We start from the raw sequence: 17,862 nt of genomic DNA on the forward strand, positions 1-17,862 counted from the left end.
TAATAGTGTGTTTTTGTTTTATAATATACCTTGGTTAATCCTAAAAGAAGGGTTCATCAGGCTTCTTGCACATGTTTATTCATGGCTTTTCTCAGGTTTGGAAAGTTTTTGGCCAGTATTTCTTCAGATAACTTTTCTGCCCTTTTTTTCATCTTTTCTCTTTCTCTAATGCATATATTGTTATATTTGGTGGTGTCCCACAGGTCCTTCAGACTCTTTACTTTTGGGGCGTGTGGGTGGCTCAGTTGGTTAGGCATTTGGTTTGGCTCAGGTTGTGATCCCAGGGTCCTGGGATCAGGTCCTGGGTTGGGCTCCCTGCTCAGCAGGGAGTCTACTTCTTCCTTTCCCTCTGCTCCTCCCCCTGCTCATGCTCTCTCTCTCTCTCTTTCAAACAGGTAAATTAAAAAAAAAAGAAAAGACTCTTTTACTTTTCCTTATTTATTTTTTATTTTTTTGCCCCCCAGACTGAATAATTTCAGTTGTCTTACCTTCAGGTTCACTGATACTTGCTGTGTTTGCTCAGATCTGCTGTTGAATCCCATTAGTGAGTTTTTCACGTCAGTTACCGTACTTTTCTGTTTTGAGATACTGCAGAATTTATGTTTTGTCCTTTTTATAATTTCTGTCTCTTTACTGGTATTTTTGTTTTGTTCATACATCATTTTCCTGAATCTCCCCCTTTTATTTTAAAGATTTCATTTATTTATTCATGAGAGACAGAGAGAGAGAGGCAGAGGGAGAAGCGGGCTCCCCACCATGGTTTCCTTTGTCCATTGAATGTATTTAACCTCTTTGATTAATAATAATTCCAGTGTCTTTGCTTCCTCAGGAATTTTTTTTTTATCATTTTCTTTTTCTTGGGAATGGTCATTAATTTTCTATTTCTCTGTTTTGTAATTTTTTATTAAAATTCAACATTTGAGTATTATGTTGTAATTTTACAAACTTGATTCTCCTACTCCTCCGTGATTGCTAGTTTTTGCTCATTGAAAGCTAGAGACTTAGATTTGTGGCTGTTTCAAACTAATATTGGAAATGTGTATCTATTTCTGTTCCCGTGATCTCTGCAGTTAGACAGTGACCTGATAAAGATTTTCTTAAATGACTAGCTCCCGAAAGGGGAAAAAAGTAAAAACAAGTACTGTTCTTTTACATGCCCCTAGAAGCTGCTTCAGCCTGTGAGTGTTGAAAGCAGTGGTCACTGGCCTCTGCCTGCTCCTCAGCGATCAAAAGCAGCTGTCATCAGTCAGAATACATATTTGGAGAACAAGGTCTTTATTGCCCATCCTAGCCTCCAGCAAGTCTCACCAGAAATGAGGGCAGCCCGCCCACTGCTAGTTGCCCTAGGGTTGGAGGTTGGGTAGTTGCACGAAAGGCTGAAGTTTACCAAAATCCACCAGCCTCTTCTTCGAGCTTTGCCTTGGAAGCTTCATGTTTTCCAGCTGTACTCCAGAGGTCCAAAAGTTACTTCAGACAGTTTCTCCAAGTTCAGTAGTTGTTTGGTGGAGGGGTAGATTCTTCGAGCTTCCTACCCTGCCATTTTCCATGAAGTTACCCCAGTGAATTTTTAAGTTTTTGTTTTTGTTTTAGAGAAGGGCGGGGCAGAAGGAGAGGGAGAGAGAGAATCCCAAGCAGGCTCCACACCCAGCACAGAGCCTGAGGTGGGGCTCGATCTCACAATCCTGAGATCATGACCTGAGCCGGATTCAAGAGTCAGGCTTAACCGACTGAGCCACCCAGATACCCCTAATTTTTGTTTTCTAATTGTTGCTGCTAGCATATAAAAATATAATTGAATTTTGTATATTGGCTTTTTGTATCCTGTAACTTTGCTAAATTCACATATTGGTTTTAGGAGTTGTTTCGTAGATCCCTAAGTATTTTCTTTGTAAACAATCATGTTATCTATGGATTGAGAGAGTCTTACTTCTTCCTTTCTGGTCTTTATGCTTTTTATTTCTTTTTTCTTATTGTACTGGCTCATAAATGTTGAGTAGAAATAGTAAGAATGGACTTCTTTGTCTTATTTTGATTATATGGAAATGTTCAAAATTTCACATTGATTATGATGTCAGCTATAGGTTTTTCAGGTTTTCCATAAACACCCTTTGTCAGGTGAGGAAGTTTCCTTTTAGTTTGTGTTTTTAATCATGAATGGGTGTTGAATTTTGTTGAGCTTTTTTCTGTGTATATTTAGGTATGATCTATGGTTTTACTCCTTATATTTCTGTTAATAAGATGAATTACATTGATTCTTCAGATATTTGATCAACCTTGCATTCCTCACTTTGTCATGATGGATTACTCTTTCTATATATCATTGGATTTGTTTTGCTAAAAATTTTTAAAGGATTTTTGTGTCTGCTCACGAAGGATATTGGTTTATAATCTTTTTTCTTTTGTATGTGTGTATGTTTTTGGTAAGGTTCTTTTTTAGGTTTTGTTATCAGGGATAACTGACCTCTTAAAACAAGTTGGAACATGTTTTTTTGCTCCCTCTCTCCTGAAAGAATTTGTGCAAGATTGGTGCTGTTTCTTCCTTGAACGTTTGGTAGAATTCACTAGTGAAAATATATGTGTCTGGAGCTTTCCTTGTGGAAAGATTTTTGATAATTTCAATTTTCTGGCTAGATACAAGACCATTCAGATTTTGTATTTTAGCTTGCGTAAGTTCTGGTAAGTTGTATTTTTCAAGGAATTTGTCCATTTTGTCTGACTTGTTGAATTTATTGGCATACACTTGCTCATAATATTACCTTATTATTCTTTTAATCCCAATCAGGTCTGTAATGGTATTACTTTTTTCATCCCTGATAGTAGTAATTAGTATGTTCGCTTTTTAGTGATCAGTTTCTCCAGAGGATGTATGAAATTTATTGATTTTTTTTAAAGACCTACTTTTGCTATTCTTAACCCCCCCCCCATTTTATTGAGTTTGCTTGTATCTGTTTTTTCTTTTCTTCTGCTTGCTTTGGTCTTTTTCTTTTCTTTTTTTTTTTTTTTAAGATTTTATTTATTTGACAAAGAGAGACAGAACGAGAGAGGGAACACAAGCAGGGGGAGTAGGAGAGGAGCCTCATGTGGGGCTACATCCCAGGACCCTGGGATCATGACCTGAGCCGAAGGCAAACACTTAATGACTGAGCCACTCAGACGCCCCCAGCTTTGGTCTTTTTCTAGCTGCTGCTGCTGCTTCTTTTTTTAAAGATTTTATTTATTTATTTGTCAGAGAGAGAGAGAAACGAGGAGAGGGCACACAAGCAGGGAGAGCAGCAGGCAGAAGGAGAAGCGGGTTCCCTGCTGAGCAAGGAGCTGATGTGGGACTGGATCCTTGGGATCATGACCTGAGCTAAAGGCAGATGCTTAACTGACTGAGCCATCCACGTGTTGTCCTGGTCTTTTTCTAGCTTCTTAAGGAGAACCTTAAGTCATTAATTTTATATTTCTAATACCTTAAAAGCTTAAAAATTTTAGCATTGGTTTAGCTGCAAGAATATAGTATATTTCATTTTCTCATATAGCACCTCACCCTAAAAAGTGTGTAGGACAAATCCAGTTAAGAAATGGGCAGAAGGGGGGGTGCCTGGGTGGTGCAGTCGTTAAGCCTCTGCCTTCGGCTCAGGGCGTGATCCCGGCGTTCTGGGATCGAGCCCCACATCAGGCTCCTCCGCTGGGAGCCTGCTTCTTCCTCTCCCACTCCCCCTGCTTGTGTTCCCTCTCTCACTGGCTGTCTCTCTCTCTGTCAAATAAATAAATAAAATCTTAAAAAAAAAAAAAGGGCAGGAGACATGAATAGACATTTTTCCAAAGAAAACATCCAGATGACTAACAGATGCATGAGAAGATGCTCAACGTCAGTCGTCATCAGGGAAACGCAAATCAAAACCACAGTGAGACACCACCTCACACCTGTCAGAATGGCTAAAGTGAACAACACAAGAAACAACAGGTGTTGGCGAGGATGCAGAGAAAGGGGAACCCTCTTGCACTATAGGTGGGAATGCAAACTGGAGCAGCCACTCTGGAAAACAGTATGGAGGTTCCTCAAAAAGTTAAAAATAGAACTACCCTATGACCCAGCAATTGCACTACTAGGTATTTACCCAAAGGGTACAGAAATGCAGATTCAAAGGGGTACATGCACCCCAATGGTATCTATCTACAATGGAATATTACTCAACCATCAAAAAGAATGAAATCTTGCCATTTGCACTGACGTGGATGGAACTATAGTGTATTATGGTAAGTGAAATCAGAGAAAGATAAATACCATGTGATATCACTTGTATGTGAAATTTAAGAAACAAAATAGGCGAATGTACAAGATAGAAAAAAGAGAGAGAGGGGGAAGCAAACCATAAGAGATTCTTTAACAATAGAGAACAAACTGAGGGTTGATGGAAGGAAGTGGATAGGGGACGGGCTAAATAGGTGATGGGTATTAAGGAGGGCACTTGTTATGATGAGCACTGGGTGCATCATTATATGTAAGTAATGAATCAGTAAATTCTATTTCTGAAACATATATATATATGTATTTTTTTTTTTTATGATTTTACTTATTTATTTGACAGAGAGACAGCCAGCGAGAGAGGGAACACAAGCAGGGGGAGTGGGAGAGGAAGAACCAGGCTCCCAGTAGAACAGGGAGCCCAATGCGGGGCTCGATCCCAGGACCCTGGGATCACTCCCTGAGCCGAAGGCAGACACTTAACGACTGAGCCACCAAGGCGCCCCTCCTGAAACCAATATTACACAATATGTTAACTAACTAGAATTTAAGTAAAAATTCAAAAAGAAAAAAAGTACCTAGGATAGTTTCAAATCTAAGTTCTTGACAGAGAAAATAGTTGAATTGGTGTATTGAAGGATTAACAACTTGTTAATCGTGAGATTGATTCTTGCTTCCAGGTTGAGTTCCACTCTTTTTCTTTTTTACATGGTCCTGACTCCCAGAATCCTGAGAGTTCTACATGTTCAGGCTCCGTTCCTTATGTCACTTGAAGGGCAGGAAAGGAAGCTGAGAGAGCAGAGAGATTTGGGACCCACTCTTACGGAATGATGTTTCTTTGGAGACATCTCTACACTTGTCTAAGTTGGGAAATTTTTTTTTTTTTAAGATTTTATTTATTTATTTGACAGGGAGACAGCCAGGGAGAGAGGGAACACAGGCAGGGAGAGTGGGAGAGGAAGAAGCAGGCTCCCAGCAGAGGAGCCTGATGTGGGGCTCGATCCCAGGACTCTGGGATCAGGCCCTGAGCCGAAGGCAGGCGCTTACGACTGAGCCACCGAGGCGCCCCTAAGTTGGGAAATTGTTGATGGGTTTGTGTGGATGAAAGTTGGTCCCTATCTGTTTGGAACTGTGTGTTGTATGTGAGGTTGTAAGAAGTACTTTCTAACGTTTAAAGGTGATTAAAAGTAATAATTCTATTTTTTTAAACTTTTTTTTGTTTTTGTTTTTTAGAGAGAGCTTGTGTGCGCATGAGGCAGAGGGAGAGTCTTTTTATTTGGGGTGGGGCCAGAGGGAGAGAATGTTAAGCAGGCTCCATGTCCAGTGTGGAGCCCCACACGGGGCTCCATCTCGCAACCCTGAGATCATGACCTAAGCTGTAATCAAGTTGGGCGCCCAACCTACCGAACCACCCAGGTGCCCCCCAAAGTAGTATTTCTAGTGTTTTCGCTGAAGGGTAGAAGACAGATGGAATGTAATCTGCTTGAAGCTTTCAAACTCTGTTGCATTTTGTGAGGCATTCAACAGGTCATTTACGTCTTTTTATAGGATTTCTCCACACTTGGCACATTGCTCATCTGCTTTTGGGTACCTGCTAATAAAGTCTTTATCTACCCGATAGATGTTCAGATATGTCATTGTTCACCCCCAGTGGTGTGTAGTTTTAAATGGAGGGAGTGTCTGTCGGTTTGTGCCCTTACATCTTGTATTGTTTTCTGAATAAGGAATGATGCTGTTTGGCCTTGAGGGGGAGATGTCTCACAGGAGGCAGGAACATAGGATACCAAGAACCTGGTCCTTGGAGGAGACATCCTGAGTTGGTCTCAGCCCTTGTGTAGCAGCAGATTATCCCAAAAGAGCAAAACTCAGTGGAGCTTTATTTTGGGGTGGACGCTGCATCATTACCCCAGCCGCAGCTGAATACAGTCCAGCGTCCACGTCTGAGTAGTCTGGTCTTTGACTATATTCTCAGATAATCTATAGAGTAGTGTAGCATCAAAATGTTTTAAGTGTGCGATTTCACCACCAAAGAAGAGGCCTTCGGGGTGTAGCCATATCTTGATTTTTAGGTGTATGCTGCCTCTTGCTACATCTTTTAACATAGTTCAGAATTCAGTGATTTAAAACCCCTTTGGAGTTCTAATAGTTTTGTGGTATCATTGAGACACTACAGGAAAGACGGAGATATTTCATGGTTGCATAAGTCCTTACTCTGGAGGTTTTTCTTGTTGGAAGCTGGTAATCATTTTTAATGGCGGTGGGTTCTAAGTGAGGCCCCCGGTCATCTGCAAAGCTCAGTGCTGTGATTGGCGCTTTGGGTTCACCTCTCCTAGGTGTAGGAGGCTTTATTTCCACATTTTACCTCTTCAGTAGCAGGACACATGTGACTGTCCCTAGTACAAGGTAGCAGATTCGAACCTGGAGCGACCTCCAGTTATAAACCGGATTATAGCTACTTGAAATTCTGGTGAGTGACAAGAAATATTGTTCTTTTGTTTCCGTTCTGCAACAGAGCAGATTTTATTCCAAAGATGTTGTGGTGAGGGAAAACCCCAAGTGGAGGTGTCTACATCCGTTTCCCAGTCACCTCAGTTCACCTCTGCCTCAGTCCTGTCAGCTTGCCCCCACTGTGCTCAGCTTCCGTTTCAGCGGAGCTACAATAGGATGGAGGTGTGGGGAAAAGGAACGCGAGTTATTGGTCACATCTAAAACTGAGGTTGTGAGAACAGGCCTGGTACTGTCCTTCTGCGTCTTTTTTTCAGTTGTGCAGAAGCTTCTCCAGCTTTGGGTCTTCACTGAGCTCAGTAGCATGAGGTAAGTCCAGGAAGCTCCTCATGCCATATTTTAGCAGTTTAGACAGTCCCATTTTAAGTGTTCTGTGTTTTTTTTTTTTTTAAGAATACTTTATCCTATCTTTCTACATGTGTACTTTCTAGGCTTGACCATGTTTAGATTCACTTGTAAATGTGTGAGGTGGAAACTTACCTGGCTCACCTGAAGAATTTAGTCACAGCAGAGGTATTCCTTTAACTTCTTGTTAAAGAATAATCCCATACAAATTGTGAGTAGGCAGTGTTTCAGGCGAGAAGGATGGGGCACCTTTCTTCTTTTGGTGTTTTCTCATTTTGATCTCCCCTGTACCACTTTGGACCTGTGTTCTTAAAGTTCTGTCCTCGGTCCACCGCCCCCCTCCCCCCACTCTTTAGCACAGTTGAGACACTTTCAAAAGAATCTTCACTAAAAATATGCATCTATATATCTGAGGAAGTTTTGGGTTTCTAATCTTTAGAAATCTGGTAAAAACAGGAAAGGGGATCACTAGATTCTGTCTTCTCTTTTTGTCCTAGATTAATTCTGTTCTGGCTGTTTCTTGATGGGCTGGCACATTTCAGGACTCCTGCCAAGTTTCCTTTTCTCCTTGCTCCCTGTTTGCTGTCAGCCTGGTGTCCTCAGGACTGTGCCACTGTGTCCCTTGCTCCTGGGATAGGACCCAAAAGTCTAAACAATCCCTCATCTCTTCTCTAAGGACAAACAACAAAATAGATACCTTTAAAGCCTTTTTTCCTTTCTTACTTCAAATCTCCCAGATTGCTCTAGGGCTCTGCACACATTTCTGGTTTCTAGATGATATGCCAGTCCCTGCTTAGATTGGTAGGGCAGGGTCAGATTGGCAGCCCTGCGTGTCTTGAGAACAGTCCTTGTATTGTTTCCTTCCTCCTCAAACAGACGTTTGTGAGCATGTGCTTGAAACAGTCCCCAGGGTGGAGGGAAGAGGACTGTTGTCTCTCCCTCACGAATACCTAATCTGTATCAGCACGTATAGACTCAACGTAAAAGCAAGAACAGACTTGAATTTAAGGAATCAGTAGGTTCCCTTGGTTCTGTGCTTTAGAGAACAAACGTGCTTTTGTGTTAGTTTTCTGCTTCAGTTTTCTCGTCTGTGAATTTGAGGGTATTTTGGTATCTTTTCCTGTCACAGTCCGTATCAATTTATTATTTCTGAAATTGGTTAGAAATAAGTTTTCGTAAAGTCCAGGGCTATGTAACCCAAGCTTTGTGTGGTGTTCTTTTCTGTCGGAGTGACTTAGCCCATTGTGTTCTTTTCAATTAAGAGTGATTCTGCTATTTTGTCCCTTGGATTGTATCAGAGTAAAAAGTAAACCAGAGGTACAGTATTGCCAGAATTTTACTTAGCATTCTTGACTTAACAGGTTTAAATTAAAAAAAACTAAATAAACTTCATATGATTTTTTTTAAGGGCATGATACTTTGTTATTATGCTTTTAGTGCTTAAGTGGAATCTGTTTTCGTTTTTGGGTTTTGTTTTTTTTTTTTTTTAATTTTAATTTTTTTAAGTAAGCTCCACACCCAGTGTGGGGCTTGAACTGATGACCCTGAGACCAAGAGTTGCACGCTCTACTTACTGAGTCAACCAGGTGCCCTGCATTTCAGAAGAGGTAATAGAAATACTGGATTTATAAACCAGTTTTGAGGAAGTATGCAAATATATCTGTGCAGTGTAAAGGCATCAAGTATGCTTCTCTTTACAGAAAGATTCATATCAAACCCAAGTGCTTAACCTGAGGCTATAAAAATATGTCATCCATAGAATTTGAAAGTCTAACCAGGCTTCTTAGAGTGCATGTCTGCTGATCTGCATTTCAGATGTCTGTGCCGGCCCGACTACAGAACTTGGTGACCAGGTATTGCTCTTACTGTGGAGACAGTGACTTACTACTTCTTAAAATAGTCCTGACCTTGTTCGCCACAATATCTGATTGCCATTTCTCTTTCTTTGCCAGGGCTTTTATTCATTGCCACTTTCTAGGCTTGCAGTGTTGCTGAATTATAACAGTAAAGCTTTTATTATTTATCTCACATAATTTTAAAGGTTTATAGGTAATTTATAGTTTTGGTTGCTGTTGTGAATGGGATGTATTTAAACAGTTTTCATTTTCTAATTGTTTTTTTGTTGGTATAGGGGAATACTATTGATTTTTTCCCTTATAATTAAGCTCTAACTTACAGTGAAGTTTGCAAATCCAAGGACACAGCTCAGTGGTTGTTGATAGTATTCACCTGTGTCACCTCCACCTTTGTGCCCCTTCTCAGTTAGGGTTTTCCCAGAGTAACCACTGTTGTGGTCTCCGTTATCATTTTGAATTTTATGGGAGTAGAATCACACACGCGTAGTCTCCTTAGTGTTTAGATTTTTTCTTGCTATATCACTCCTGTGAGCTTCATTTGTATTGTGTGTGGCAGTAGTTGGTTCTTTTTCATTTCTGTGTGGTAGTCCGTTGTATGAATATACCACAGCTTATCTGTTTAAATTTTTTAAAAATATTTATTTGAGAGAGAGAGAGGGAGCAAGAGAGAGAGCGAGCACGCGAGCACGAGCCGGGGGAGGGGCAGAGGGAGAAGGAGAAGCAGGTTCGCTACTGAGCAGGAAGCAGCGATGTGGGGCTCAATCCCAGGCCCCTGGGGTCATGACCTGACCTGAAGGCAGACGCTAAACCGACTGAGCCACCCAGGTGCTCCAGTTGTTTCCTTTTTTAAAGCAGAGCCCTTAGTGAGATGAAATGACTGTCAGATTTTATTACAGTTTGTAAATTAATAAATGGGTGATACTTAATTCTGTAAAAAAATTAAAATGGAGGGGTGCCTGGATGGCTCAGTCAGACATCTGCCTTCGGCGCAGGTCATGGTCCCAGGGTCCTGGGATAGAGCCTGGCATCGGGCTCCCTGCTCTGCGGGGAGTCTGCTTCTTCCTCTGCCCTTCCTCCCACTTGTGTGCACACGTTCTCTCTCTCTCTCACTCATTCTCAATAAATAAAATCTTTAAAAGAAATAAAAAAGGAAAACAGTTACAGTAATATACACATTTCAGCAGTATCAGAAAATTGATTTTACTTGAATAGAGATGTAATTCATTTTGGAGTTCAGTTACATGTTCAAGGATTTAGCGTCTGTGACCAGAAAGTCAACCTAACTATTGTAATTAATATCTTTGCAGTGTACATTTATTTCCATTTATTGCTCTATGCTGGTGGAAAAGTTCAATCTCAGCAAATTCTTTTTGAGAATATCCTCCTTCCCATTTTATGCAGTAAAATGTGGAACCAAAGCGTCTTAGCAAATGAAGGACAAACAAAGAGAGACTCCTGTCGCTGGTGGTGTACAGACTTCCAGGCAGAGCAGTGGAGCCCCTTGACCTCTGGGGGAGCAGTCCATTCGTAAACTGACAAAATTTTAACCATTTTAATACAAACGTCCAGTGATCCAAAATAACTGATTCAAACTGCATTATTTCTCTGAACATCAGTCACCAAAGTATATGGAGAGAATTGCAGTAACTTTAGCCCCTCTTAGTCCGGCATCCACATTGTGAAGAACATCTACTGCTCCTTTTCTGCAAGTATTACACCCCTGCTCTGCTCCTAAGGCTGCTGACAGTGTTGAAAAACATGTAGCTATCTCTGACAACCCCACAAATCAAGCCCGTGTCCTTTGGTTAGGGTCCAGTTTTTAAATTTTTTTTTTAGTTAAAAAAATTTTTTTTAAAGATTTTGTTTATTTCCTAGAGAGAGAGCACATGCGAGAGAGAGAGCGGGAGTGAGAGAGCAAGCGAGCAGGGGGACCAGCAGGCAGAGGGAGAAGCAGACTCCCTGCTGAGCAAGGAGCCTGATGCGAGACTTGATCCTAGGACCCTGGGATCATGACCTGAGCTCAAGGCAGCTGCTTAACCTACTGAGCCATCCAGGCGCCCCAGTTTTTTTTATGATAAGACAAAAAAGAGCCCAGTATTTAGGGCATAGGTGTTATCTGTTGGGTTATATAATTTCAGTCACAGTGATTTTGCCAAAACTCAGAACTTAATCTTGTCCCAAGTTTCTGTTTTGGCAAACCAAAGCCTAGCTTGGTGCTATACTTTCCGTTTCTCCCCTTTTTACCTGATTCAGGCCCTAATGCAAACAACCCAATAAAAACAGACATGGTAATTAACATGGTAGTCTTTAGGGCATAAATATTAGATCATCTTGATTCGGTTCCATTTTTTGAGAAGGTTTTCAGTCGAAAGGAGCTTTCCTGGGGCGCCTGGTTGGCTCAGTCAATGGAGCGTGTGACTTGATCTCAGGGTTGTGAGTTCTAGCCCCACATTAGGTATAGAGATTATTTAAAAAGAAAATCTTAAGAAAGAAAGGAGCTTTACTACTAAATACTGAAACGTATCAGGCTTCTGCGATGGGAATTTTCTTACTTTTAAACATTTTTAAAGTAAAACAATTTTCTTTTTTCTATCTTTTTTTTTTTAAGATTTTATTTATTTGTCAGAGAGAGAGAGAGAGACAGCACAAGCAGAGGGAGAAGCAGGCAGAGGGAGCAGTGGGCTCCCTGCTGAGCGAGGACCCTGATGCGGAGCTTGATCCCCAGGACAGACTCTTAACCGATGGAGCCACCCAGGGGTCCCAACAATTTTCACTCCAGTACACATAGTGCTACAAACTGTGCCATAGAAAAAAGTGCAAGCTACTTTTCACAAAAACAAGATTTCCTTATCAAATACCCTACCAAGACATCACCGAAATGGTGAACTCTCACCAGAAAAAGAGCAGGTACTCTGGAAGCAGAGCTTTAAACACTGATCATGATTTCTGCTATAGACTGAATGTTTGTGCCCCCCCCCACCGGATTCATATGTTGAAACCTAATCCCCAGTGTGATGATATTTGGAGGTGTTGAGGGGTTTCTTTGGGGGGTGTGTGTGTGCGTTAGAAACTTTATTTTCCATCAACATTCCTTTGGTATGTTCTGAGAATAATGATGATTGCTCAGGTCCTTAGTCATGACTGGGAGAAGGTACTTCCTACCTTACTGGTTTGCATCATACTTGGTTACTTGGTCTTATCGTGCAGGAAGATCACAGGATGACTGTTGTCATGCCCAGAATGTTAGTGCTGGTGACCATGTTGCACGGCCTGATCAAAATATTGTGACCATGATCCTCTGGGTGGTATTGGCAACTGAATAGCTTTGAGGGCTGATGAGGTTGAAGGTGCTGAAGGCAGTGGTGTTGTGGAAAAAGCTGCAGAAGCCTTTGACAGTGACAGCCAGGAGTAGGAGTGTCTAGCATACTACCTGACAGGGCAATGCAGTCAAGTCATGGCCTACGGAGGGACCGAGTTTATAATGGGATGTTCTAGAGGCTTCGAACTGCAGTTAATTCTGGAATGTGGTGGAGGATAAACCTAGGCATCACTTTCCTTCAGATGCCTCCCAGGTGACTGATGCACCACTGGGGAAGAGGAGGCTCGATGTTGTGAATGGAGTGTCAGGTGTGTTAGTGCTCAGCGGAGGCTGCTGGTGATGAGACCGCTATCCAGGTGCTCACAGGTAGGCTCATTTGGGATCCTCATTTTTGCCTAAGGGTTTGAAAATACCGCCTTTGTTAATGACCTCTTCCACAGAAACTTGGGAAACTTTGAACAACTTGGTTCTTGATTGTTTTTTTGCTGTTTGTTCTTCCTTGTTCGGCTTAGCAGTGGTTCCAAGAAATGGCTCCAGCCTTTTCCTTTTTCTTTCTAGTCTCTTGGTATGAATTTAGACTGTTAGGTTTCTTTTGTTCCTGTTGTCCTTGTAGTATTTACATGCTTTAGAAGTTCCACAGGAAGGGAAGATTCTGTCTGCTCCTGTAGCTCTCATCTGAAACAAGGCTAACTGCGTGGTGAGCTCTCACTGCCTCCTGAGAAGAGTGGACAAGTCTTTTTTTTTTTTTTTTTAAATTAATTATTTATTTATTTTTAAACTAGGCTCCACACCAATGCAGGGCTTGAACTCACGACCCTAAGATCAAGAGTTGCTTGCTCTACCGACTGAGCCATCCAGGTGCCCCATGAGTGGACAGATCTTACGTAGGAACTGCAAAATGAGAAATTGCAGTTGTGCTCAGGGGATCAAAGAATATTTTTGGTACTAAGGGAGAATTTCTTTCTCTGAGCTGTGTTAATTGCAAAGCAAAGTGATTTTTTACAGAAAGAAAAGACTGCAAATCATAATGTAGTTCAGTGCATAGATTGTGAGGTCTTTATAAATATGCAGATTATTAAATCCAAGCTTTTTCTCCTTCTAAGTGAGCTCTTGTGACATTTGCAGGGGGTGATGTTTAGTTCTTTTTTTAAACAGAAGTATTTTTTATTAGTTTCAATCTAAAAATCATTCTATTCCCTATTGGGTATTTACCCAAAGGATATGAAAACACTAATTCAAAGGCGTATATGCACCCCTATGTTTATTTCAGCATTATTTACAATAGCCAAATTATGGAAGCAGCCCGAGTGTTTATCGATAGATGAATGAATAACGAGGGTGTATATATATATATACAATGGAATGTTATTCAGCCCTCAACATGAATGAAACCTTGCCATTTGCAACAACATGGATGGATCTAGAGAGTATAAAATGCTAAGTGAAATAAGCTAGTCAGAGGAAGACAAATACTGTATGATTTCATTCGTATATGGAATTTAAGAAATAAATGAGTAACAAAAAGAGACCAACCAAAAAACAGAGAACAGATGGTTACTAGAGGGGAGGTGGGTAGGGGATAGGTGAAATAGGTGATGGGGATTAAGATTACATTTATCACAGTGAACACTGAGTACTGTATAGAATTCTTGAATCGCTGTATTGTACATGGGAAACTAATAAACACTGTATGTTAACTATACTGGAATTAAAATTTTTAAAAATTAGGGCCTGGGTGGCTGAGTCAGTTAAGTGGCTGCCTTAGGCTCAGGTCATGATCCCAGAGTCCTGGTATCGAGTCCCGCTTCAGGCTCCTCGCTACATGGGGAGTCTGCTTCTCCCTCTGCCTGCAGCTCCCCTGGCTTGTGTTTGCTCTCGGTCTCTCTCTGACAAAAAAATAAATAAAATCTTTAAAAAATTTTTTTTGGATTATCCTGTTCCTATTGTCATAGCCTCCACTTTTTTCCTACATTATATACTTGAACAATATGAATTTCAGATAGCAGGTGCATAGGAAGCACCACTGTATTGTAAACCAGAACCTCAGTTTATTGCCACATAGGGAAAAGCATACCATTTATAAAGTTTCCCCTAGGGAAACCTTTGGAGTTGTTTATAGAGCAAAAAAGCCAAAACATATACTGGTGGGTTGTTTTGTTGTTGTTGTTGTTTTAGCCGTTGGCAATGAAACCCTCATGATTTTAATTATCTGACTTTTTTGGATACTCTATAGCTTTTAAAGAATTTGCAAGTTTTTCTTCAGGCTAGTGGTTCCTTAATTTAAATCTGGAAAAGATTAGGAGCTGTTGACGTTCTGAATGGCATAAACTACTTGAAATCAGGTCCGTGTATTTGCAGAGGACAGTCGGGAAAATCTTTTGAGAATTAGTTACACTCTGGAAAATAGGATTTATCAACTCCATTGTGTTTAGATGCGTTTGTGAAAAATAATCATCAGTGAGGTCCTGAAGTGGCAAGAGTATAAATTTCGTTTATGGCCTGTCTGTTGTTGAATCACAGTAGAATAAGTTCTAAGCTAATTATTTGGATATTTGGGCAGGTTCATTATGACTTATGAGAGAATGAATTTTCTGTTAGGTTCCTTTTTAGTATTTTGGTACCAGCCTTGATGGACCAGGTATAATTCAGATTGTCTGCCTTTGGGGACACTCTGAACATTATAAAGCTACATTTTTCCTTTCGGAGCTTGGGGAGATAAAGGTGTCCTTTATCATCAATGAAGGGCTTGTTCTTCAGTTGTTGGAAGTTTTCCTTGTTATCAGAAAACACCTCTTTATGTGCAAAGTGTATTAACTAGAGATCTGGGGATTTTTATGCTTTTCTGTCCCTTCATCTAGGATGGTTTTGACTACAAGTGGTAGAAAACCCTAATGAGACTGGCTGAAAGCGTAAAGGGAAATTTATTTTTGTTACATAACAAGATTTCCAGTACTTCAGTGACAACATCGGGGACCCTGATTTCTATCCTGTTCTGCGTGCTCAGCATGTTGACCTGTCTTTAGGCGAGTATCTTTGAGGGTCTCCACGTGGCTACAGTAGTCTCAGATACACATCCAGACAGAATACCATCCTGAGGAAGAGAAGGGACACCTCTCTCATGTTCTTTAAGGGCAAGGTAACTTTTCCCCGCGGATCCCGGCCAACTTCCCCTCTTGTCTCATACTTAGATGGTCACATGCCCTTTCCTAAATCAGCTTTCTCACGGGGGTGGAAGTACTGTTGCAGATGCTCCCTGAGCTAGAATGGAGTTTCACATTCCCTTTGAGGTTGGACTCTCTGGGACTCTGGTAGCAGGAAAATAGTGGAGAAAGACATCATCTACAGTCTTCTCAGTCCATGGTTTTCGCAGTGGGCCTGGGTGGACACCAGACTTCAGGAGCAACCTCTGGTTGTTTATAAAAGAGAGCTGTCGCTGTTTCCAGGACTTCAAGGCCGAGCAGTAGGCAGGGCAAGCCCAAGCCCTTTGCCTGCATCAGCATATCCCACAGGGTTAGTGGTGGGCATGTCTTCAAATTATAGGTGTGGAAATTTGAGATTTTATTTATTTGAGAGAGAGCATGTGTACACACATGCGTGTGCCGTGTGGGGGCGGAGGGGGAGGGAGAGGGACAAGCAGACTCCACGCTGAGTGCAGAACCCCACACGGGCTTGAGCTTATGACCCTGACGTGAGATCGTGACCTGAGCCGAAATCAAGAGTTTGACACTGAACTGACTGAGCCACCCAGGCGCCCTGTAGGTGAGGAAATTTGAAGTTAGTTACTTACCCAGAGCTCCACACTTTGTAAGTCAGGGCTTCACAGAGAATGACAGAGTTCTGGGCACTTGCACTTTTTTAGGTTCCAGGTTTATTTAAAAAGAAACGCCAAAAGAAAGCTTATAGAAATATGGTATGTTTTACATGTTTACTTTTTTTAAGAAAGATTTATTTACTTTATTATTTGTTTATTTATATATTTTTAAAAGATTTTATTTATTTATTTGACAGAGACAGAGAGGGAACACAAGCAGGGGGAGTGGGAGAGGGAGAAGTAGGCTCCCAGCGGAGCAGGGAGCCCAATGCGGGGCTCGAACCCAGGACCCTGGAATCACGCCCTGAGCCAAAGGCAGACGCTTAACGACTGAGCCACCCAGGCGCCCCAAGATTTATTTACTTTAGAGAGAGTGAGAGAGAGCACAAGCAGGAGGGGCAGAGGGAGAGGGATAGAGAATCTCAGGCAGACTCTGCCCTGAGCGTGGAGCCTGTTTTGGGGCTCAGTTTCACGACCCTGAGATCACGACCTGAGCCAAAACCAAGAGTCGGGTGCTCAACTGACTGTGCCACCCAGGCGCCCCTTATGTGTTTACTTCTAAGAAAATATTTCAAACACAAAAACAGCCCCATGACTTTATGTGTATAGCATGTAGGAACAAAATATCAAAGTCTAGATCTGACTGGAAATTGGACTTGAGCCTTTTTGTCCTTTGGAGGCTGCCGAGATCGCCATGCATCTCTCAGAGTCCAACACCTTGGAGGCACTTGGCACTCTCTATCCCTCTCCTTCCCCAGACACCCACTGACCCAGGCTAGAAAATTTAGCACCGTTTGGGTACTCCATCCCCCATCAGAGGCAGTCCCTGCGTGCGGCGGGGCCAGGGCAAAAGCCGATTGGAGGTGCTGGGTAGAGTCCACTGCCATGGTGGATACCTCCAGGAGCCCTGAGAAGAGGCCCTTCACAGCTGCTTTCCCACTTACCACTGCCACTATGTGACTCCTTCTGTTTTCATATTGTTGTGCTTTTACTCCCTGTAGCCCTCTTCCTGGAATTATTTCACTCATTCTAACAAGCCTATTTTTGAACTCTTCCTGTGTGCCAGGAACTGCCTTGGACCCTAGATGGAAATACAAGGGATGGTTTGGTGGTGGTGACAAGTAAATAGGGGACAGTACAGTGATACATTGCTAAGATAGTTGGCACAAGGTACCTTAGGAGCCATAGAGGGGTGCGCACCAGCTCATGTTGGGAGACTGGAGTCTGGGAAAGCTCCGTGGGGCAGAGAGTTGCCGCCTCCCGAAGGAGGACCAGAGAGTGGACGGGTCGGCAGAAATGTGCATTGTGTGCATTGAAGCGGTGCTGATCGGTTAGGGGAATGGAAAATCATTTATTTTTGTTGATAGCCGTGAAATAGAGCTTCCTGGACAGCTTCGAAGTAAGAAAGTTTTGCAGTTTTGCAGCAGTGTTCTTCAGTAGCCTATTCTGCCCGTAGATGATGAGGCTGGGAAGAAAAATAACGTTCTGTCTCTTGCAGGTGAAGCCATATTGCTGCTCTTTAACAATTACTTTTCTTTTTTAGTCTTGATCTTTCAAATGTAGGCTTGCCTGCTACATTCCTAATTTGAAAATATATTTAGTATTAGGGAAGTTGCCCATTACTTTAACTTTCTTGAGAGAAAATTGACATTACAAGGTAGGTATTTAAGTACAAAGGACCTTTCCTTGTCCTCCTGGTTGGTGTAGAGTTATACAGAAAGGTAAGCTCTGTGGCACCGACTGATGGCCATAGATGTAAAGTAGAAGAAATCAGAAGTCTGAATTTCCTTGGGAA

The 17,862-nt window shown here is 41.8% G+C and overlaps 1 protein-coding gene across 2 annotated transcripts in view; it reads left to right on the plus strand.

Annotated features, from left to right (window-relative positions):
* IP6K1 (inositol hexakisphosphate kinase 1) overlaps positions 1–17,862 on the plus strand; it is a 61,123-nt gene that overhangs the window by 20,557 nt on the left and 22,704 nt on the right. The window lies entirely within an intron of this gene.

Source organism: Ursus maritimus, unplaced genomic scaffold (genome assembly GCF_017311325.1).
Source record: "Ursus maritimus isolate PB19 unplaced genomic scaffold, ASM1731132v1 scaffold_14, whole genome shotgun sequence".
In the NCBI taxonomy this organism is placed as follows: Eukaryota; Metazoa; Chordata; class Mammalia; order Carnivora; family Ursidae; genus Ursus; species Ursus maritimus.